Below are 25,389 nucleotides of genomic sequence, written 5' to 3' on the forward strand. Positions count from 1 at the left end.
ACAGGTTCGAAAAATAAAACACCGCAAGTTCTTTTACAAACTTAAATTGTATTACATAGTTTATATTCTGCTACAGGAACAATTGCTAAAAATAGCAATCTTATAAAAATTTAGTTCTGCAGAGGCTTGAACTGACTAATTCATAGCTCCAATCGGTTTACTGAAGACAGAGACCAACCAGATCCTTTGCCTACATAGACTTTTTCTTCCCGACAGAGTTTCTAGATATTTTTTTCAACATACTGCTTCACATCACTGGAATTGTAAATGGGAGTATTCACTGTCTTGAATGCACACTTCTTCACTTTGTCTTTAAACGAATATGGTTTGCAATATACTCAGTCCAACCACAAGTTATAGTTCAAAGGTCCACATGTAGTTTCTTCATCAGTAAGCTGATTTATAATGTTCGGCCTGATGTCGTTAAGAAACGTACAAATGTCTTTGGATCCATCAATCTTAAGCTCCAACTGTCTTTGGCTCCAACAGGCATTGACTCTAAGGTCAATGCTCTAATGCTTCAATTTCTCCAAGAGCTTCAATACTCCAATTGTTCCAATTGGACAACAGCTCCAAGTGCGTCAAAGCTCTAAATGATCCAACAGCTCTAACTGCTACAATGCTCCAAAGGCTCTAATGCCCCAAGTGCTCCAATGTTCCAACTGCCCCAATTGCTCCAAAGTTCCAACAGCTCCAATTACTCCAACTGCCGCAACTGCTCCATCTACATTGAGCTCCAAATGATTTCAATAAAAAATTTTTGATCGAACTTAGCCTGATTTATGGTATGACTATTATTACTCTCCATTTTTGGCTTACAATAGTGATGATTTTTACATATTTATGTTAGAAACAATACAATTATTTTGACGTCGACCCAAGTGTCTCCTCGGCTCCCTCAGGCCGTTATGCCTCGTCAACGTCCTCCCTGTGTGTCCCCAGTGGAGTGCGACGGCCAGGGACGCACCCGCGTGCGCCCTAGCATGCCAGTGAGGGTTATGTCTGTGTATATATATTTGCAAACGATCAAGGGTCTTAAATGTAAATAACTTATTTATTCATTAATGTCTCGTGTATGTCTTTGTAAATAATTCAATAACTTTCTGAAGGGTTTCGCCGTAGTATGTAATCGCAGCCTGGCGCGCCGCGGGACGGAGCTCTCTCCCATGCCGGCCGATTTTCCCCTCCCTCCCCGCCAGCCGCGGGCGCCGGCCCGCGGGCGAGCGGGGAGAGGCAGTCGCGTCCTGGTCTCGAGCGGAGACAGACGTGTTCGTTGCTCCGCGAGCCGCGCACGTTGCGCTCGGGATTGAACGTTCGCTCAGTCCGCAGTCGGTCACGGCAGCTGAGCTGCCACCGCGAATCAGCTTAGCATTGTTAACTTACGAGTCATCGGGAGACGTGTCTAGCGGGCAGTTTCTACAACGCGAACGTGGTGCTACGAGTCTCTGAACTTTTCGCCGTCCACGGAACATTACGTAACGGGCCGCATATGTACAGCGCTCCGTCTTCGGGCCCTCTCTCACTGGGTCAGCCTAGCATTAATAAACTTTACGATTCGCGCCGAAACGTATTTGAGAACCGCCCCGTCATCAGGGAGTCCGTGTCGCCGTGGTAGGGCACTTGTTCCGCGACGGTTCCGCCAGGCTGCGGCAGGACTTTATAAGCGTTAATAAAAGACGGCTCGTGAAATTCGTTAATGCCGTGTTCTGCTTGCGACAACCTACCAACATTCCTCGCAATCACTTCACTCTCCCTCCAGGTCCCGCCTTTCCTGGTCCCGGCCACGTTGGCCTGGACCCACACCTCTCCGACGAGGGCAGTACGGGCATAACAGGACATTTATTTCAACGGGAAAACGGGGACCAGAAGCCGAGGGACGTCATTTGGCGCCCAACGTGGGGCCGTAAGCATACGCAAGCGCACGCAAGCGCACGCAAGCGCGCAGATGCAGGACAGGACGGAAGCAGGTGCGACCGCGCGGCGTGGGAGCGGCGCGAACTCGAGACGGCGCGCCGGCGCGCCGGCGGGAGATAACGCAGCGCGGGAACGGCGCGAACACGAGACGTTTCGGCGAGAGATACCGTGGCGTGAGAGCGACGCGAACTCGAGACGTTCGGCGTAAGATAACGCGACGTGGGAGCGGTGTGAACCGGAGACGGCGGGCGACGCGACAGGGATTGGTGGCGCGACAGATAACGTGTCGTGGGAGCGCCACGAACCTGAGATCGCGACGCAGCAGGGATCTTCGGTTCAAGATAACGCCGCGAGAGGAAGACACGGACTGAATTACCGAACAGAGACACTCCCGATAAACATGGACGACTTCCAGGAAGCGTACGAGACATGGGCGGAAACAGACTTTCCGGAGCCCGGCGAGTGCTGCGAGCACTTCGCAGATTACGAGTGCGGTTTCTGCTTTGAGTACCGGGCGTATGGTAGGACAATGTGCGGTGCGGACTCGTGCCCCGGCGGGACAGCGGATGGGCGGATCTGCGGGACGTGCGGGAATCTGTGGCACAGGGAGTGTTCACAACTGGTCGCGCGAGAAGAGGAATGGACGTCCTGCTTTACGTGTGACCAGTGCCGAGCGAAACTGGGCGTGGGTGGTGCCGCAAGTGTCTCGACCGCGAAGGTCGAGTGGTCACACTGGGCGGGCACCATCACGCTGCAGGAGTCGGCGATACTCCCAACGCCACTGCAACCGACGCCGCCGCCGACGCTGCCCACGACACCGCCGCCGCCGCCGACGCTGCCCACGACACCGCCGCCGACGCTGCCTCCGACACCGCCTCCAACACAGCCCCCGCCCTATGGGGTGGAGACGCCGAGCAGGACATCGCTGAAGACGGAGGAAGCCGCGCCCGTCCAGCCCCTGTGGTACGACTGGCACGCGACGTCCGGGTGGATACGGCAGGCCGACTCAGACACGCCGCCCCTGACGCCGCCGCCCCCAACTGCCGTAGGGGCTCACGAGGAGCCTACGCGGTGCGAACCGGCTGTGCTGACACAACCGTTCTGCAAACACAAGGGCGTGCCGCGACCACTGTCACGTGGGCCACCTTTGACGCGACGCCGCCGCCATCTGCCGCGCGCGACGCGAAAGGTGCCAAGCCCCTTCGGACCGTCATGTGGGCCACCTTTGACGCGACGCCGCCGCCATCTGCCGCGTGCGACGCGGAAGGTGCCACGCCCCTTCGGACTATCACGTGGGCCGCCTTTGACGCGACGCCGCCGCCTGCTGCCGCGCGCGACGCGAAAGGTGCCACGCCCCTTCGGACTATCAAGTGGGCCACCTTTGACGCGACGCCGCCGCCTGTTGCTGCGGGCGACGCGAAAGGTGCCACGCCCCTTCGGACTGGCACGTGGGCCACCTTTGACGCGACGCCGCCGCCAGTTGCCGCGCGCGACGCGAAAGGTGCCACGCCCCCTCGGACTGTCAAGCGGGCCGCCTTTGACGCGACGCCGCCGCCTGTTGCCGCGCGCGCCGCGAAAGGTGCCACGCCCCCACCACCTGTCACGTGGGCCGCCTTTGACGCGACGCCGCCGCCAGCTGCTGCGCGCGACGCGAATGGTGCCACGCCCCTCTGGACTGTCACGTGGGCCGCCTTTGACGCGACGCCGCCGCCAACTGCCGCGTGCGACGCGGAAGGTGCCACGCATCCTCGGACTGTCAAGTGTGCCACCTTTGACGCGACGCCGCCGCCTGTTGCTGCGGACGACGCGAAAGGTGCCACGCCCCCTCGGACTGTCAAGTGTGCCACCTTTGACGCGACGCCGCCGCCTGATGCTGCGGGCGACGCGAAAGGTGCCACGCCCCCTCGAAGTTACAAGTGTGCCACCTTTGACGCGACGCCGCCGCCTGATGCTGCGGGCGACGCGAAAGGTGCCACGCCCCCTCGAAGTTACAAGTGTGCCACCTTTGACGCGACGCCGCCGCCTGTTGCTGCGGGCGACGCGAAAGGTGCCACGCCCCTTTCGGACTATCACGTGGGCCGCCTTTGACGCGACGACGCCGCCAACTGCCGCGTGCGACGCGGAAGGTTCCACGCATCCTCGGACTGTCAAGTGTGCCACCTTTGACGCGACGCCGCCGCCTGTTACTGCGGGCGACGCGAAAGGTGCCACGCCCCCTCGGACTGTCAAGTGTGCCACCTTTGACGCGACGCTGCCGCCTGATGCTGCGGGCGACGCGAAAGGTGCCACGCCCCCTCGGACTGTCAAGTGTGCCACCTTTGACGCGACGCCGCCGCCTGTTGCTGCGGACGACGCGAAAGGTGCCACGCCCCCTCGGACTGTCAAGTGTGCCACCTTTGACGCGACGCCGCCGCCTGATGCTGCGGGCGACGCGAAAGGTGCCACGCCCCCTCGGAGTGTCAAGTGTGCCACCTTTGACGCGACGCCGCCGCCTGTTGCTGCGGGCGACGCGAAAGGTGCCACGCCCCCTCGGACTGTCACGTGGGCCACCTTTGACGCGACGCCGCCGCCAGCTGCTGCGGGCGACGCGAAAGGTGCCACGCCCCCTCGGACTGTCAAGTGTGCCACCTTTGACGCGACGCCGCCGCCTGATGCTGCGGGCGACGCGAAAGGTGCCACGCCCCCTCGGACTGTCAAGTGTGCCACCTTTGACGCGACGCCGCCGCCTGTTGCTGCAGACGACGAGAAAGGTGCCACGCCCCCTCGGACTGTCAAGTGTGCCACCTTTGACGCGACGCCGCCGCCTGATGCTGCGGGCGACGCGAAAGGTGCCACGCCCCCTCGAAGTGTCAAGTGTGCCACCTTTGACGCGACGCCGCCGCCCACTGCCGCGCGCGACGCGAAAGGTGCCACGCCCCTTCGGACTGTCACGTGGGCCACCTTTGACGCGACGCCGCCGCCTGTTGCTGCGGGCGACGCGAAAGGTGCCACGCCCCTTCCACCTGTCACGTGGGCCGCCTTTGACGCGACGCCGCCGCCAGCTGCTGCGGGCGACGCGAAAGGTGCCACACCCCCTCGGACTGTCACGGGGGCTACCTTTGACGCGACGCCGCCGCCAGCTGCCGCGTGCGACGCGGAAGGTGCCACGCCCCTTCGGACTGTCATGCGGGCCGCCTTTGACGCGACGCCGCCGCTTGCTGCCGCGCGCGACGCAAAAGGTGCCACGCCCCTTCGGACCATCACGTGGGCACGTTTGACGCGACGCCGCCGCCCACTGCCGCGCGCGACGCGAAAGGTGCCACGCCCCTTCCATCTGTCACGAGGGTCCCGGACTCAGCAGGTCAGTTCTCCAGTGCCACGGCCTGGTGCTTCATGTCCATTTAATAAATGAGAGGCGTTGACGGACATAACGGCCTCGTCGGAGGGGGGGCATTTGACGTCGACCCAAGTGTCTCCTCGGCTCCCTCAGGCCGTTATGCCTCGTCAACGTCCTCCCTGTGTGTCCCCAGTGGAGTGCGACGGCCAGGGACGCACCCGCGTGCGCCCTAGCATGCCAGTGAGGGTTATGTCTGTGTATATATATTTGCAAACGATCAAGGGTCTTAAATGTAAATAACTTATTTATTCATTAATGTCTCGTGTATGTCTTTGTAAATAATTCAATAACTTTCTGAAGGGTTTCGCCGTAGTATGTAATCGCAGCCTGGCGCGCCGCGGGACGGAGCTCTCTCCCACGCCGGCCGATTTTCCCCTCCCTCCCCGCCACCCGCGGGCGCCGGCCCGCGGGCGAGCGGGGAGAGGCAGTCGCGTCCTGGTCTCGAGCGGAGACAGACGTGTTCGTTGCTCCGCGAGCCGCGCACGTTGCGCTCGGGATTGAACGTTCGCTCAGTCCGCAGTCGGTCACGGCAGCTGAGCTGCCACCGCGAATCAGCTTAGCATTGTTAACTTACGAGTCATCGGGAGACGTGTCTAGCGGGCAGTTTCTACAACGCGAACGTGGTGCTACGAGTCTCTGAACTTTTCGCCGTCCACGGAACATTACGTAACGGGCCGCATATGTACAGCGCTCCGTCTTCGGGCCCTCTCTCACTGGGTCAGCCTAGCATTAATAAACTTTACGATTCGCGCCGAAACGTATTTGAGAACCGCCCCGTCATCAGGGAGTCCGTGTCGCCGTGGTAGGGCACTTGTTCCGCGACGGTTCCGCCAGGCTGCGGCAGGACTTTATAAGCGTTAATAAAAGACGGCTCGTGAAATTCGTTAATGCCGTGTTCTGCTTGCGACAACCTACCAACATTCCTCGCAATCACTTCACTCTCCCTCCAGGTCCCGCCTTTCCTGGTCCCGGCCACGTTGGCCTGGACCCACACCTCTCCGACGAGGGCAGTACGGGCATAACAGGACATTTATTTCAACGGGAAAACGGGGACCAGAAGCCGAGGGACGTCAATTGTATTACGAAAACTCGGCATTAGATAGAAATCAGATTTTGAGAAATGAAACGATCATTTTTGATATCCAATACTGTATATATTTTTTCAATTTTATACACATGCAAGTAATACAAGTCATTATTGAATGTTGCCAGCTTCCCTCAGTTTTTTGAGTATGTTGGATAGGTACTTCTTTGATGTGCTGCACAAAGTGAAGCATATAAAAGTCTGAACCTGTCAACCAATATGTTAGGATCTTCCCATGATCCGTAATTAATCTCTTCTGCTGTCATCTTCTTTGCATGTTTATAATAATTATTATTAAGATCTCTAGATTTTTCCGTTACTTTCGTCAAAGATCCAGTTATCATCACAATCTTAGTCAGATTAATTTATTTCAACACCACGTTTCCAATGTTTTGGTCTCATTGCTTCATCATTGTCTTCAAACTTGTGAGCTTCAGGTACGTCATCACAGTCCTCGATCATGTCAGCTTCAGAAGTGTCATCATAGTCTTCAATCATGTCAGCTTCAGATGTTTCATTACAGTCTTCGTTTTTGTCAGCTTCAGGTAGTTCTCCGTTGTTCGCATTTTCATGGAGACGATTATAATTTGGTGTAAATATTTTTTTTTTCATTTTTCATGAAGATACTACTTTCTTCGTTAGTTTTAATTTTTAAATTATCATCGTGATCTATGATAGTATTTTTTAGCAAAAGCATTTTCACATTATTCGTAATCATTATAGTCGTTTAATAATTTATCTTCGTTCCTCTTCCTCGGTGTTGTAGCCAAGTCTTCGTTATCTTTAGTTAGCTTAGTTGTACAGGTCTTGCAATGCCTATTCAAGAAATATCTTCTACCAAAGGATTTTTGACACTGACTGCATCTAAATGGTTTTTGGCAAGGACCCGAAATACACTCGCTTCTCTCATGTCGTTTAGCATTTTTTTCTATTTTGGTGCAGTATCTACAGCTAGATCGTTTTGATACAGCTACAGACAACGAACGAGTATACATGTTAACTTCTGCGATCAATGACAGATAAAAATTGAGCGTTTTCAATTAAAGGAATTACTTAAATAGAAATTTTTAATTTTTCATCAGCGTGAGTTATTTATCTCATTCAAGAAACCTGTTGCAAATAGTTCTGTTTTTCAACAACAAATGGCGCGAAGTGTTTCATGTAAGTAACTATTATTTAATTATTTTATGTGGGATGCGGGATGCTCATTAAGGATCGCAAAAGAAGGCAGGCTTCGCTAGAAACCAAGGAGAAGGAAGTTCGTCCTTCATGATAGAACTTCTCAGATGTCTCAGATCATATTATTTGACTCAGTAATGGATGTTTTTTGTTTGAATTCCAACTGTTAAAAAATATTTATAGTTAGGTAATTTGGTGACTGAAATTCATAATATAAATGTAACTCATAAATAAAATTGCATGCCTCATTAAGTAAAAATTTTTTCATGCAGAGATAGATTCCTCAGAAATAACCAGAAGCACGTGGAGAAACCACAGGAATGACCAGAATCACTAGGAGAAATCACAGGAATAACCAGGATCACATGGAGAAAACCATCAGACTATTGTCAGAAATAATCAGGAAGTACACTGATAAAACCATCAAAATATTGTCAGAAATAATCTGAAGCACACTGAGAAAACTAAATCACGTTTTCCTTAATATCAGAAAATTAGATATAAAAAGAAAAAATAATGAAAATAATTAAAATTAAAAACAAAAAAAAAATGTATAGTAAAATACAAATTTTTTTGGCTTGTTCAAGAACTCTATCATTGCTCAAAAACGGAGAAGATCACATATGAATATCAATAAATCTATTATTTTAAAGCTCATAGTTAATGAAATCCTAAAATTCATACACTCATTAATTCACATCAATTACAAGCAGGGATAAAAAACATTCAATGCCTAGCAAATTGTAAACTACAATTTTTAATCTATAAATATATACTTTCACTCGGAAGTACTAGTTATGCTAGGTACTGTTTTAACTTAGGTCATACAATGTAAGACACCAAAAACTATATTTTGGTAGTTATGTAGAAATGTTAAAAAAAACAAGACTGTTTCATCTTAATATATTTTATTAGTGATTTTAAACAAATATACATCTGATATACAATATTGTATATTCTTTATTTTATAAATCATATAAATACTGCTTATATTAATTCATCAAAAATGTTTCCATGTTTCTTTGGGGACAAACCAATCTTCAGAACTTAGCGAATTAAGCAGAACTCCTAACCTGTCAACCATTATGTTTGGATCTTAACAAGATTTGTAAGCAATCATTTTCAATGCTCTCATAATTGTTTGTTAATTCTCTAGAGTCTGTTTACCTAGTATTAGTGTAGTAATCAATATTACCACTATCTTCATAATCATATTCATTATCATCTTCCTCACTATCATCACCGCAATCATTAACATCATAGCCATCATAATCATCATACCTATAAGCACTTTAATATACATATATTTTATTACAGTGTTTCCAAACTTTCGGTCTCATATCCTCATCACAATATTTACTTGTCTGCTTTACAGGGCTCTCTATTGTTCTCAAGTTCATTTATGTATCTAAATAATTGCTTAAGTACATCATCATTATCTTGTCAACTATCAGCACTATTATTTACATTTATTTGATCAAAATGTTTATACTATTTTGGTCCCAGAGCTTCAACAAAGCCTTCGTTCTTGTCAGCTTCAGTTGCTTCTATATTAATCTCAATTCCGCGGAAGCGACTAGATTTTTATGTAATTTTTTTTTCATTCCCTATGAGAATACTACGTTCTTCATTATTTTTCAATTCAAAATCATTTATGTGATCTGAGTTACAGTTTTAAAATCAGCATATTTTACACTCTTCGAAAGCATAATTTTCGTATAATATAACCTCCATTCCACTTTATTGATTTTGCAGACTCTTAACACATTATTATAAGAAGCTTGCTTTTGCATATATTATAATGATTTAAATATATTTCTTCGACCTGTAAACTAAGAGCCACTTTTGTGAGCCAAAGTGTTCTCTGTAAACTATCATAAGCATTCAATAAAAAAATATATAATAATAATAATAAACACAATTAATAAATGGAATCGGGCGCCTTGTATTATGGTTAACATAACCTAGTGATCATTAATAGAAACACAATATGGTAGTTAGTCATAACATAAAAAAATATTTATTTTATAATGAATGATTGACAAGGGTAACAACATGACCTTAGTAACAGCTCTCTCGAATAGAACAAAACCAAACAAATATTTCCAAACCTCGGTTCCGTTACGATGGGCACATGTATATTAAAGTCCATCCATTTTCGAATGTCTATTTAATTTGGTTTATTATTTGCCTCCAGCCAGTCAGGCACGAAACCCTGACTCCTAAAGCTGGAATCACAATGCCCCGACGGGTCCGACAAACTGTCGTGCAGCATCTCAGCACGACAGATTTAAAAGCGTAGGGTCACAATACCACGACAAAAATAACCCGACGATTATCAAATTTGGCCTTCGGCAAATCGTGCCAAGCTAAATACTTGAATTAAAATGCATTATAGAATGCCCTAAAAACAAAGTAGACTCTTTTATTTATTATTGAAAGTGCAAAAAAAAAAAACATTTAGTCGTCTGCGATACGAAGTAAGGTTAAGTTGATTCGTAAAACAAAGAGAAGTTTATTATAGTTACAAGGAAACAAGATAAAGATATGTCAGTGAGGGACAGAAAAATACTCCTGATGTTAGTTGTGCGAAGAATTAAAAAGAAACAAAATGTCAAAAGATGGATTCTAAAATAACGTCTTAAAACCATAAACACGATGATATCCGTTTATGTTTATACAAACAGACTAAGACAAGCTACAAAATTTTCAATTAATTCACCCACACGTAAAACGAAATTTCACTTTTCAGCAAAAAGATTGACCAAGTAGATACATATTTTTGAAATTTAGTTCTGTACTGCTTCCTTTTCGTTGCCGTTTTCTTTTCTGTCGGGCAGCCCGACACGAAGAAATTAGAAATAGAATATATTCCTTGCGGGCCGTCGGGGTGCGTATTTTGTCGGGCTGACGTCACGGCGAGCTTGTATTTCATTGGCTGTTGAACTTGTCGGGCCTGTCGTGTCGGGGCCGTCGGGGCATTGTGATTCCAGCATAAGACCACTGGAACTGAGTGTGACAGTTCGTTGATATTAACGTTTATATACAATAAAATTATTGAAGACATGTTAATTTATAATTACGTGAGAGATATTAATAATGTTCACTGGGACGTAATTACCGACATACGGCGTTAACGTCACTACATATTAATGCAGCCGGCCATACCTGAATCGTGTTACAAGGAAACTTCTCAACCTTATATTTCATCTTAAAGTTGTTCCCGTGCGCTGCATTAATTTACCGACGTACGGAGAAATAATTAATTCTCGCGATTAGCTACAACTTCGTAGCTACACGCGACACTAATCTGCTGCAAACAGCCCAATTCCACACGGTAATTAACGCCGAAATACTCCATCTTCCCGGCGTCAAATTACACTCTTTTTTCTGTATATTTAAATTTTGCATTGTCGGCACTCGCCAACCAATCCAATCGTCGATGCTAGGCGTCTTTATTCTAAGCGACCAATGATGTTATTGTTTCGAACATGACGGAGCGTTGTTGATTCGATGCGTCGTCATGGCAACGTCCGAGGCCGCTGACGCTTGTGACCACGCCAAACAAAACACTGCCGATAGTCCGGGAAACGAAACAAAACAAAACAAATGAACATCATAACAGTTGCAGTGAACCTGTAAATACCGTAGTATTACAAACCAAACTATGACTGGCACTGTTTTGCTACAAAATGGTTTTTTTAAACGTACCCAATAAACAACCACTCCTCTCATGGAGATAGGCGTTCTTTCTCAGTGAAATATCCTGGCCGCAGTAAAAACAATGGTGACCTTTCGATAACATCGATCCAGTATCCACATAAATGTCAAATGTCAGAAACAACCAAGAGTTTAATTTAAAATGCAAACCTTCAATGAGAAAAAATACCCATCACTGAGAGTTAATCTGGAATTTGAAATAGTACATGGTCTAAGTAGTTCTGCCACTTATCAATATATTTCGTGATTGAAAGAATATTATTATTTTTTGTAATGAAGTTAACTATATTTAATGTATTTAATAATGGTTAACCAATCAAACTTTGTTTCATCTGGCTACACAGTTAACTAATTGCTCCATCTGATTACAAAGTTAGCTAATTGCTTCATAGGGCTACAAATGTAGCCTTGTAGCCAATTCAGCTACAGACGTAGCCAATTGCTCTATGAAGCTAAAATTGTAGCCTAATAAATAAAGTCATGTAGCTTGGCTACAAATGTAGCCAATTCTCCCGTTCGAAACTTAAAATTTAATTTATATTTTAACTGTCGCATGAGGTGAGGTCATATCATACAGAGGAATACTTCGATAAATACATAATATCAGTTAAATGTATTTTTTTTGTTATTTCATTCAGATTCAAACCTTGGTCCAACAGACTACATTAGGCTCCAACTGACTCTAATGGAATTTTGCTTCAACTAGCTAATATTAAATTTGACTACAATGACTACAATGCAGGGTACTCTCGTCAGTTTTTTAAACATATATATCACCATCATGATGTGCATAGGTTTATCCAACGTGCCTTAGGAAATCAGATATGAAAGTTGTTCTCTAGGGCGATATCAGTGGGCCTCAAGACAACTTAAGGCAGTTCAAAAAATGGCGCAAGTTTGTCAGATAGGCACCAAACTGGACTCTGCGATTGTCTGGGCCACAATGACATTTAAAAACCTTGCAAAAAAACTCTAATAAGATTTTGCACTTAGGGAAGGCCGCTTGTGCCAGATCTTGTAACCTGCCCCAAAAAGTTACAAGTTCACAAGTGCCAAACCTTTTAAGAAGTTTTCTTGAAGTTTTTACACGTCATGGTGGCCGAGACGATGGCAGAGTGCAGGTTTGTACCTATCTGACGAGTTTTGCTATGGTTTGAAATGCTATAAGTTGTAATGATAAACACTGATCTTCCCCTAGGTAACCAAATTGTTTCTAAAATCTGAGGTCATAAGGTGCATTAAATACACCAATGCACATATTTGATGGTGATACCTGTCTGTTAAAAATCAGATTAGAGTACCACTGTATTAAAGTCATTGGAGTCAAAATAATATCAGCTAGTTGGAGCCAAATACAGTTAGTCAGTTAGAGCCTAATGTAGTTCGTTGTAACAATGTTTGAATCTGATTGGTCAAATTAAAATTCATACAAATAAAATATGTTATATTCAAATAAATTATGATGATTCTGGCAGCGTGTGTTCCTAGGTGCAAGATTTATTATTATGGTTAATCTCAGTTTTTTACTGATTTTTTTTATACAAGTGCCCCACTGTAGGATAGGCATTCAATTTATGCCAGAGTTGAAATATAAATAGGATTTTAAGGTAAGGAATGTGAAATTGGCTAAATTTGATTATTTGTAGCCAGGCTGCATACTACATTTGTAGCCAGGCTGCATACAACATTTGTAAGGCTACAATTTTAGCATGATAGAGCAATTGTCTACGTTTTTAGCCAAATTGACTACAAGGCTAAATTTATAGCCAAATTGGCTAAAATGCTATGTTTGTAGCCAGATGGAGCTATTGGTTACATGTGTAGCCAGGCTACAAACTGTATATGTTGCCAGATGAGAAATTTATTTTGAATATGATTGACCAGAATTACATAGGTACTTAATATATATTGTATACTTTATTACAAATAATAAATAAAAAATTCATAGCTTACATCAGCATGTCGCGAAATCTGTTAGTGAGAAACATAACTAGTTAGATCATGTACTATTTCAAATTAAAAATTTGTTATTATTGATGTTTTTTTTTATTTATTTAATGTTTGAATTTCAATTTAAACTCTCAGATTGTTTATGACATGTGGCATAGAAGCTTATATGGATTCTCTATAGATGCTATCAATGTTATTTTAATGTTATCAACGTTGTAGTAACTTCAGCAACGGGTTTACCTTGACAAATAATGTTAATCCTTATGAGAGGACTGAATGTACATTGAGTGCTTATCCAAACCATTTATTTGCAACCAGTGCCAGAAATCATTAAGTCAAGAAAACATCTGAAATATTTATCGTAAGATCTGCAAGAGCAAACTTACCGAGGATAACGAGGATGATTCTACAAAATCAATAAAATGTAATTAAGAAAAAATAATTAAATGAATATTATGATCTCAAAGAAAGTGAAAATGCTGATGCTAACAACACATTCTGAGACCTCATTTTGGGTTTTAAATGGAAAACTAATGAAGAAATTCATTTTCATGGGAATGAAAAAGTGAGCATACACAAGTGATATCAATCCCTGGGCTGTGGCCTTTTTTAAAGTTATACATACTGCATAATTTGTTGTTAGGAAAAAAATATAATTAGTAGCTCGCCAGAAATGTTAATTTGAGCATCTACATTGAAAGCGGAATGTTATTAATTTTTTGGTACTTACTTTAAAAAGTAAGATTAAAATATTACATTTGCTTTTTATAAAAGTTTTAATTAAAATACTTATTACATTTGGCAAAAATATTTATTAAATTTGCGCTCCTGTGATCTCGTTCGATACGATACTCAAAATTGCATATACCAAGGTGTCATTCGAACTCGTTACAGATTAAAAAAAGTATCTGTTTGTTGAGTCTGGGATCGGGGGTGTGGTGTAGTGTATGAAGAGACACTGGTTGCCAATAACGCCTGCGTGCCAGAGACCTACAATGTTAACAAACAATTTATGCCCCAGAGTATCTCGAGGCAAACACCCTAAATGGGTGGGTTATGTCCTGTGGGCTGCCACATAACCAGGTTTTGTATGACGCCGACACCTCCATAGACCTTTTTAGTGTGCCCGATGACAGCCCCATTGTGTTCATTGCAGATTGCGAAATTGTGTACCTAACAGCGCTTCATTTGTCCTACAGTGGCTTGCCCTTCCTTCCTGAACATCCATGCTTTCTGAATCCCACCCAACCCTGACTCCTTACCATCCTTGAAGATAAGGCCCACTACATTGTAAAGCATGTTCATTTCTAACAGGCCCTTTCCAATGGACTGTGCATAAAAAAGTTGCATAAAATCCACCGGTTCCAGCAGTCTGCTGTGTTAAACACTATGTTGTTCTGAACACAGGCAAATGTCAGGCAGTTTGCAATGTCTGTAAATTGATTTTTTTATAAGTTCTGCAATAATTTGTGCTTTGGGAAATTGATGGAAAACCTTTAAAAGTAGCAGAACATGAATTTGGTGTGCAGCAAATAGCATCATCGCAAGCTTGTTACACGCTCCATGTTTAAATAATGCATTGTGTACAAAGACATTCTGGCGTTGGTTCGTCCCTCCCAAGACATCATATTCTTACAAAAAAGCTAATATGTGTTGGCTTGTGGTACTCGTTTTGTCTGAGAGCCTCATGTATGCATTTCATTAGTACATGATGAAACTAAAGTATGATATATTTGGCCTTTTGGATATTAATAGCTATATCTATAACATTCAGATGGTCAACTTCTACCAAGATATCCAGTACAACCCCACTCTTCTGCGATAATTCGACACGAGTGGCTATTCCCTTAAACAGGCACTGTACTCGACTGCCAATGCGAAGATCATTGGTAAGTTCAAGGACGATTGTGGTGGGAGTCTCGTGAATGAATTTGTTGGGCTGATGCCAGTATGACCTCAAGTGTGATGGGGTAGTCACCAAGAAAGCGAAGGGGATCCAGATGTGTGTAGTCAAGAATACCATTAGCTTTGGTGACTATCTGAGGTCATTTTTGGTAGATGGCGGCTGTGTGTCCAGGCACTCACCATCCGTTCGAGCCAGCTTTATGTGTTTTCGGAATGTCTGATCAAGCTGTCGCCGATGTGGATGGATTATAAACGCATTAAAATGGACGATGATATCCACACACTGCCCCATGGCTATGCTGGCTATTTGCTACAACTGTGTATACATATATATTTTTTCTGTCGTAACCTTTTTGTGAACGTGATATGGTAACAACTTCTCCCCACTTCTTTTACTTTTTTGTTGTTGTTTTGTAATGATTGGCGGTAAGTTGGTTTCAGCTATGTGTATATAACTATATTCAATTAATTTATTACTTGTAGATACTTTCTCTTCTTTTTTAAGGTTATATCTTGTTTCAGTTTTTGTCTTCGGGGGATAAAACAGCCTGGTTTGGTGTCTGGGTCAATGTAATCAGATAGTGTATTTTATGTAATATAAACAATTATTGTTATTTCCTTTCATTAATATTCTGGCATCAAGCTTGCCCAGTACCAAGTCGAAATAAAATTGTGGATGGGAAGCAAGGCCAAATATGCTATCTTTTTGCAATATATGAGGGTGTGGTATGTCTTCTAAAACCTCTTCCGGCTGCACGGTTGTCCAAGATGGAAGCCGCTGATGTGTTTATCGATGGCAGAAGTCTTTCCAGTATGGTGGTAGATGATGATGTTGCGCCAGAAGGTGGCCTTAATTTTTCATTATTATTGTTATTAATAAGATATAACTATTTTTAATGATGATGGGAGACCATCTTGCTCTGGCAGATGCACCACGAACTATTCATTAGGCAAATTTATTTTATAGGCCCGGCTCATTTTGGACAACTTAACCCACCTCCTGCTCCCTAGTAACAGTGACACGAACTATTCGTGACGTCACTATCCAGTGAGGTAGTGCGGTGTCCAACCTCTCCTACCACCTCTGTCCTGTTCCATCGCGCCCACCCTTTCCCAGTCGTCATTTTGCCTGCTCACTTCTCCGCCTGGTCTAGAACATACTTATTACATCTACTGCTGTGTCCATGTGTGTGGCCACTCTACTAACTTTAGCTTAGTAGACATAGACAGCCGAATAATGTTCAAATGTAGTCACTTGTTGCCCACTTAAATGCTTTGTGTTCGTGGCTTACTGGTCCTGTATAGCAATGTTTTGGCACATGTTCGTCGATGTGTCTTGATTATTGTGAATACGTTCAGTGATGTGAGTCAGTTTGTAACTGAATGTGTGGTCGAATTCTATATCAAACAATAAGCGAGGGAGTGCCAGCTAACGACAGTAATGATATGTGTGTATGTGTAAACAAAAATTACCCTAATTTCAATGTGAATTCATTTTGCCTGACATCTCTGTGTTGTGAAATGATATTATTTTCGGGTACAAATTCGCAAAACTTAACTGGTGGTAGTAACACAGACTTGTGAAACATTATCGATCGCGGCCTTCATGCATCTAATCATATCCACGTACAACTAAATCTGCTTAGGTGCATGTCTCCCGAGGTTCACTGACACCGCCAGAGAAACAATGTCGTCATTGCGGAAATAAGTTCTCTAACAATGGACACGCTCGACGACATGAGATGCGAGCATTTGCGAAGAATCCACTTCACATTAAATTTAGGTGCAAGATCGGTCGCAGGAAGAGTGTTAAAAAGATAGTAAGAAAATATTCCATAACCTTCAAAAATGTGTATCTGTGGCAACCCATAACCCATTTGCAATTGCATACGATGTGCAAATATACGAGAAAATCAAACGCTCAATAAATACATCCCGTTTAGTATTTTGCTGTAAAAAGTGCATGTTTTGAAATTTTCAAATTCATATGAAAAAATGTAAAGGTCAGTTTTGTTTACCTTCTGTGGACCAGCTAGGGTAACATTCTTCCGTAGGCTATGATTGGGACTCGTACGTTCAGTGACTTGTAAATTAGAGAAGATTTTGCCACCGCAATTAATTCCGGAATCTGTTATTTTTTGGTTCTAAGTAGTGTGTACAATATAACATTTGTTTCTATTTTTTTTCTAATTTACCTGATTGGGAATATATTAACATAATGTTGTAGCTTTAAATAATCAATTTATGTAAGATTTATCTTTCCTTAGTACGTATGTACGAATGTAATAAAGATTTGCTGGTCATGCAATATCGTAACATTAGGTAGTTTGTTAAATTTTTTTTTAAATACAAGGCTATTGATAACAGTCAGCATCATTTTGATATTTGTTCTATTTTGTTCTCTAGCCATTTATTTCTAAAAATAGTTGCCTTGTTGGTTGATAGGTATTTATGTTATAATGAACACCATTTTTGTCATTATTTTTTTACCAATCCAAATAATTAAATTCAATTAATTCATTATAACTTACACATTATAATTTTTGACAACTATACAAACGATCTGACGCGACCGCTCTCTTGAGCGAAACACTAATCGTCAATTTCTTTCCAATGCTACGAACGAAAGTGTAAGTAACCGTTCAAAGGTACTGTTAGAAAAAAATTGTGCTTCGCAGTATAATTTATGGCTGTATTTACTTATATGAAACCTGAGTAACTTCACGGAGAGACTCGTGAAATAACATTTACGTTTCGTACTGTGTGTGCCGTGAAGTGAGCCGAGCTGTGTCCAGCTGCCAGGCAAGCAGGTGGCGACCAAACCTCGGCTCGAGGGGCCACACTGGTTCACGAGAGAAGTGCGAGCAGCAGAAACAGACAGTACCTCAGCATGGCCGGGTCCAGCTGCCAGGGCACGTTAGTGGCCGCCAGGAGAAACAGGCGCTCCTCGGCTCGAGGGACCACACTGGTTCACGAGAGAAGTGCGAGCAGCAGAAACAGACAGTACCTCAGCACTGCCGGGTCCAGCTGCCAGGGCACGTTGGTGGCCGCCAGGAGAAACAGGCGCTCCTCGGCTCGAGGGACCACACTGGTTCACGAGAGATGTGCGAGCAGCAGAAACAGACAGTACCTCAGCACTGCCGGGTCCAGCTGCCAGGGCACGTTGGTGGCCGCCAGGAGAAACAGGCGCTCCTCGGCTCGAGGGACCACACTGGTTCACGAGAGAAGTGCGAGCAGCAGAAACAGACAGTACCTCAGCACTGCCGGGTCCAGCTGCCAGGGCACGTTGGTGGCCGCCAGGAGAAACAGGCGCTCCTCGGCTCGAGGGACCACAATGGTTCACGAGAGAAGTGGGAGCAGCAGAAACAGACAGTACCTCAGCACGGCCGGGTCCAGCTGCCAGGGCACGTTGGTGGCCGCCAGGAGAAACAGGCGCTCGTCGGCCCGAGGGACCACAATGGTTCACGAGAGAAGTGCGAGCAGCAGAAACAGACAGTACCTCAGCATGGCCGGGTCCAGCTGCCAGGGCACGTTGGTGGCCGCCAGGAGAAACAGGCGCTCCTCGGCTCGAGGGACCACACTGGTTCACGAGAGAAGTGCGAGCAGCAGAAACAGACAGTACCTCAGCATGGCCGGGTCCAGCTGCCAGGGCACGTTGGTGGCCGCCAGGAGAAACAGGCGCTCGTCGGCCCGAGGGACCACACTGGTTCACGAGAGAAGTGCGAGCAGCAGAAACAGACAGTACCTCAGCACTGCCGGGTCCAGCTGCCAGGGCACGTTGGTGGCCGCCAGGAGAAACAGGCGCTCCTCGGCTCGAGGGACCACACTGGTTCACGAGAGAAGTGCGAGCAGCAGAAACAGACAGTACCTCAGCATGGCCGGGTCCAGCTGTCAGGGCACGTTGGTGGCCGCCAGGAGAAACAGGCGCTCGTCAGCCCGAGGGACCACACTGGTTCACGAGAGAAGTGCGAGCAGCAGAAACAGACAGTACCTCAGCACTGCCGGGTCCAGCTGCCAGGGCACGTTGGTGGCCGCCAGGAGAAACAGGCGCTCCTCGGCTCGAGGGACCACACAGGTTCACGAGAGAAGTGCGAGCAGCAGAAACAGACAGTACCTCAGCATGGCCGGGTCCAGCTGCCAGGGCACGTTGGTGGCCGCCAGGAGAAACAGGCGCTCGTCGGCCCGAGGGACCACACTGGTTCACGAGAGAAGTGCGAGCAGCAGAAACAGACAGTACCTCAGCATGGCCGGGTCCAGCTGCCAGGGCACGTTAGTGGCCGCCAGGAGAAACAGGCGCTCCTCGGCTCGAGGGACCACACTGGTTCACGAGAGAAGTGCGAGCAGCAGAAACAGACAGTACATCAGCACTGCCGGGTCCAGCTGCCAGGGCACGTTGGTGGCCGCCAGGAGAAACAGGCGCTCCTCGGCTCGAGGGACCACACTGGTTCACGAGAGAAGTGCGAGCAGCAGAAACAGACAGTACCTCAGCACTGCCGGGTCCAGCTGCCAGGGCACGTTGGTGGCCGCCAGGAGAAACAGGCGCTCCTCGGCTCGAGGGACCACACTGGTTCACGAGAGAAGTGCGAGCAGCAGAAACAGACAGTACCTCAGCACTGCCGGGTCCAGCTGCCAGGGCACGTTGGTGGCCGCCAGGAGAAACAGGCGCTCCTCGGCTCGAGGGACCACAATGGTTCACGAGAGAAGTGGGAGCAGCAGAAACAGACAGTACCTCAGCACGGCCGGGTCCAGCTGCCAGGGCACGTTGGTGGCCGCCAGGAGAAACAGGCGCTCGTCGGCCCGAGGGACCACAATGGTTCACGAGAGAAGTGCGAGCAGCAGAAACAGACAGTACCTCAGCATGGCCGGGTCCAGCTGCCAGGGCACGTTGGTGGCCGCCAGGAGAAACAGGCGCTCCTCGGCTCGAGGGACCACACTGGTTCACGAGAGAAGTGCGAGCAGCAGAAACAGACAGTACCTCAGCATGGCCGGGTCCAGCTGCCAGGGCACGTTGGTGGCCGCCAGGAGAAACAGGCGCTCGTCGGCCCGAGGGACCACACTGGTTCACGAGAGAAGTGCGAGCAGCAGAAACAGACAGTACCTCAGCACTGCCGGGTCCAGCTGCCAGGGCACGTTGGTGGCCGCCAGGAGAAACAGGCGCTCCTCGGCTCGAGGGACCACACTGGTTCACGAGAGAAGTGCGAGCAGCAGAAACAGACAGTACCTCAGCATGGCCGGGTCCAGCTGTCAGGGCACGTTGGTGGCCGCCAGGAGAAACAGGCGCTCGTCAGCCCGAGGGACCACACTGGTTCACGAGAGAAGTGCGAGCAGCAGAAACAGACAGTACCTCAGCACTGCCGGGTCCAGCTGCCAGGGCACGTTGGTGGCCGCCAGGAGAAACAGGCGCTCCTCGGCTCGAGGGACCACACTGGTTCACGAGAGAAGTGCGAGCAGCAGAAACAGACAGTACCTCAGCATGGCCGGGTCCAGCTGCCAGGGCACATTGGTGGCCGCCAGGAGAAACAGGCGCTCGTCGGCCCGAGGGACCACACTGGTTCACGAGAGAAGTGAGAGCAGCAGAAACAGACAGTACCTCAGCATGGCCGGGTCCAGCTGCCAGGGCACGTTGGTGGCCGCCAGGAGAAACAGGCGCTCCTCGGCTCGAGGGACCACAATGGTTCACGAGAGAAGTGGGAGCAGCAGAAACAGACAGTACCTCAGCACGGCCGGGTCCAGCTGCCAGGGCACGTTGGTGGCCGCCAGGAGAAACAGGCGCTCGTCGGCCCGAGGGACCACACTGGTTCACGAGAGAAGTGCGAGCAGCAGAAACAGACAGTAACTCAGCATGGCCGGGTCCAGCTGCCAGGGCACGTTGGTGGCCGCCAGGAGAAACAGGCGCTCCTCGGCTCGAGGGACCACACTGGTTCACGAGAGAAGTGCGAGCAGCAGAAACAGACAGTACCTCAGCATGGCCGGGTCCAGCTGCCAGGGCACGTTGGTGGCCGCCAGGAGAAACAGGCGCTCGTCGGCCCGAGGGACCACACTGGTTCACGAGAGAAGTGCGAGCAGCAGAAACAGACAGTACCTCAGCACTGCCGGGTCCAGCTGCCAGGGCACGTTGGTGGCCGCCAGGAGAAACAGGCGCTCCTCAGCTCGAGGGACCACACTGGTTCACAAGAGAAGTGCGAGCAGCAGAAACAGACAGTACCTCAGCATGGCCGGGTCCAGCTGCCAGGGCAAGTTGGTGGCCGCCAGGAGAAACAGGCGCTCCTCGGCTCGAGGGACCACACTGGTTCACGAGAGAAGTGCGAGCAGCAGAAACAGACAGTACCTCAGCATGGCCGGGTCCAGCTGCCAGGGCACGTTGGTGGCCGCCAGGAGAAACAGGCGCTCGTCGGCCCGAGGGACCACACTGGTTCACGAGAGAAGTGCGAGCAGCAGAAACAGACAGTACCTCAGCACTGCCGGGTCCAGCTGCCAGGGCACGTTGGTGGCCGCCAGGAGAAACAGGCGCTCGTCGGCCCGAGGGACCACACTGGTTCACGAGAGAAATGCGAGCAGCAGAAACAGACAGTACCTCAGCACTGCCGGGTCCAGCTGCCAGGGCACGTTGGTGGCCGCCAGGAGAAACAGGCGCTCCTCGGCTCGAGGGACCACACTGGTTCACGAGAGAAGTGCGAGCAGCAGAAACAGACAGTACCTCAGCACGGCCGGGTCCAGCTGCCAGGGCACGTTGGTGGCCGCCAGGAGAAACAGGCGCTCGTCGGCCCGAGGGACCACACTGGTTCACGAGAGAAGTGCGAGCAGCAGAAACAGACAGTACCTCAGCACTGCCAGGTCCAGCTGCCAGGGCACGTTGGTGGCCGCCAGGAGAAACAGGCGCTCGTCGGCCCGAGGGACCACACTGGTTCACGAGAGAAGTGCGAGCAGCAGAAACAGACAGTACCTCAGCACTGCCGGGTCCAGCTGCCAGGGCATGTTGGTGGCCGCCAGGAGAAACAGGCGCTCGTCGGCCCGAGGGACCACACTGGTTCACAAGAGAAGTGCGAGCAGCAGAAACAGACAGTACCTCAGCACTGCCGGGTCCAGCTGCCAGGGCACGTTGGTGGCGGCCAGGAGAAACAGGCGCCTGTCGGCCCGAGGGACCACACTGGTTCACGAGAGAAGTGCGAGCAGCAGAAACAGACAGTACCTCAGCACGGCCGGGTCCAGCTGCCAGGGCACGTTGGTGGCCGCCAGGAGAAACAGGCGCTCCTAAGCTCGAGGGACACACTGGTTCACGAGAGAAGTGCGAGCAGCAGAAACAGACAGTACCTCAGCACGGCCGGGTCCAGCTGCCAGGGCACGTTGGTGGCCGCCAGGAGAAACAGGCGCTCGTCGGCTCGAGGGGCCACACTGGTTCACAAGAGAAGTGCGAGCAGCAGAAACAGACAGTACCTCAGCACTGCCGGGTCCAGCTGCCAGGGCACGTTGGTGGCCGCCAGGAGAAACAGGCGCTCGTCGGCTCGAGGGGCCACACTGGTTCACAAGAGAAGTGCGAGCAGCAGAAACAGACAGTACCTCAGCACGGCTGGGTCCAGCTGCCAGGGCACGTTGGTGGCCGCCAGGAGGAACAGGCGCTCGTCGGCTCGAGGGGCCACACTGGTTCACGAGAGAAGTGCGAGCAGCAGAAACAGACAGTACCTCAGCACGGCCGGGTCCAGCTGCCAGGGCACGTTGGTGGCCGCCAGGAGAAACAGGCGCTCCTCGGCTCGAGGGACCACACTGGTTCACGAGAGAAGTGCGAGCAGCAGAAACAGACAGTACCTCAGCACGGCCGGGTCCAGCTGCCAGGGCACGTTGGTGGCCGCCAGGAGAAACAGGCGCTCCTCGGCTCGAGGGACCACACTGGTTCACGAGAGAAGTGCGAGCAGCAGAAACAGACAGTACCTCAGCATGGCCGGGTCCAGCTGCCAGGGCACGTTGGTGGCCGCCAGGAGAAACAGGCGCTCGTCGGCCCGAGGGACCACACTGGTTCACGAGAGAAGTGCGAGCAGCAGAAACAGACAGTACCTCAGCATGGCCGGGTCCAGCTGCCAGGGCACGTTGGTGGCCGCCAGGAGAAACAGGCGCTCGTCTGCCCGAGGGACCACACTGGTTCACGAGAGAAGTGCGAGCAGCAGAAACAGACAGTACCTCAGCACTGCCGGGTCCAGCTGCCAGGGCACGTTGGTGGCCGCCAGGAGAAACAGGCGCTCCTCGGCTCGAGGGACCACACTGGTTCACGAGAGAAGTGCGAGCAGCAGAAACAGACAGTACCTCAGCATGGCCGGGTCCAGCTGCCTGGGCACGTTGGTGGCCGCCAGGAGAAACAGGCGCTCGTCGGCCCGAGGGACCACAATGGTTCACGAGAGAAGTGGGAGCAGCAGAAACAGACAGTACCTCAGCACGGCCGGGTCCAGCTGCCAGGGCACGTTGGTGGCCGCCAGGAGAAACAGGCGCTCGTCGGCCCGAGGGACCACACTGGTTCACGAGAGAAGTGCGAGCAGCAGAAACAGACAGTACCTCAGCACTGCCGGGTCCAGCTGCCAGGGCACATTGGTGGCCGCCAGGAGAAACAGGCGCTCCTCGGCTCGAGGGACCACACTGGTTCACGAGAGAAGTGCGAGCAGCAGAAACAGACAGTACCTCAGCACTGCCGGGTCCAGCTGCCAGGGCACGTTGGTGGCCGCCAGGAGAAACAGGCGCTCCTCGGCTCGAGGGACCACAATGGTTCACGAGAGAAGTGGGAGCAGCAGAAACAGACAGTACCTCAGCACGGCCGGGTCCAGCTGCCAGGGCACGTTGGTGGCCGCCAGGAGAAACAGGCGCTCGTCGGCCCGAGGGACCACACTGGTTCACGAGAGAAGTGCGAGCAGCAGAAACAGACAGTACCTCAGCATGGCCGGGTCCAGCTGCCAGGGCATGTTGGTGGCCGCCAGGAGAAACAGGCGCTCCTCGGCTCGAGGGACCACACTGGTTCACGAGAGAAGTGCGAGCAGCAGAAACAGACAGTACCTCAGCATGGCCGGGTCCAGCTGCCAGGGCACGTTGGTGGCCGCCAGGAGAAACAGGCGCTCGTCGGCCCGAGGGACCACACTGGTTCACGAGAGAAGTGCGAGCAGCAGAAACAGACAGTACCTCAGCACTGCCGGGTCCAGCTGCCAGGGTACGTTGGTGGCCGCCAGGAGAAACAGGCGCTCCTCGGCTCGAGGGACCACACTGGTTCACGAGAGAAGTGCGAGCAGCAGAAACAGACAGTACCTCAGCACTGCCGGGTCCAGCTGCCAGGGCACGTTGGTGGCCGCCAGGAGAAACAGGCGCTCGTCGGCCCGAGGGACCACACTGGTTCACGAGAGAAGTGCGAGCAGCAGAAACAGACAGTACCTCAGCACGGCCGGGTCCAGCTGCCAGGGCACGTTGGTGGCCGCCAGGAGAAACAGGCGCTCCTCGGCTCGAGGGACCACACTGGTTCACGAGAGAAGTGCGAGCAGCAGAAACAGACAGTACCTCAGCACTGCCGGGTCCAGCTGCCAGGGCACGTTGGTGGCCGCCAGGAGAAACAGGCGCTCGTCGGGCCGAGGGACCACACTGGTTCACGAGAGAAGAGCGAGCAGCACAAACAGACAGTACCTCAGCACTGCCGGGTCCAGCTGCCAGGGCACGTTGGTGGCCGCCAGGATAAACAGGCGCTCGTCGGCCCGAGGGACCACACTGGTTCACGAGAGAAGTGCGAGCAGCAGAAACAGACAGTACCTCAGCACTGCCGGGTCCAGCTGCCAGGGCACGTTGGTGGCCGCCAGGAGGAACAGGCGCTCCTCGGCTCGAGGGACCACACTGGTTCACGAGAGAAGTGCGAGCAGCAGAAACAGACAGTACCTCAGCACGGCCGGGTCCAGCTGCCAGGGCACGTTGGTGGCCGCCAGGAGAAACAGGCGCTCCTCGGCTCGAGGGACCACACTGGTTCACGAGAGAAGTGCGAGCAGCAGAAACAGACAGTACCTCAGCACGGCCGGGTCCAGCTGCCAGGGCACGTTGGTGGCCGCCAGGAGAAACAGGCGCTCCTCGGCTCGAGGGACCACACTGGTTCACGAGAGAAGTGGGAGCAGCAGAAACAGACAGTACCTCAGCACGGCCGGGTCCAGCTGCCAGGGCACGTTGGTGGCCGCCAGGAGAAACAGGTGCTCCTCGGCTCGAGGGACCACACTGGTTCACGAGAGAAGTGCGAGCAGCAGAAACAGACAGT

At 49.8% G+C, this 25,389-nt stretch overlaps 1 protein-coding gene across 4 annotated transcripts in view; it reads right to left on the bottom strand.

Moving 5' to 3' along the window:
- Window positions 1-25,389, bottom strand: part of LOC134532336 (katanin p60 ATPase-containing subunit A-like 2) — a 64,471-nt gene that overhangs the window by 6,732 nt on the left and 32,350 nt on the right. The gene's annotated exons all lie outside the window — the stretch shown is intronic.

This window comes from Bacillus rossius, chromosome 5 (assembly GCF_032445375.1).
Source record: "Bacillus rossius redtenbacheri isolate Brsri chromosome 5, Brsri_v3, whole genome shotgun sequence".
NCBI classification, from domain to species: domain Eukaryota; kingdom Metazoa; phylum Arthropoda; class Insecta; order Phasmatodea; family Bacillidae; genus Bacillus; species Bacillus rossius.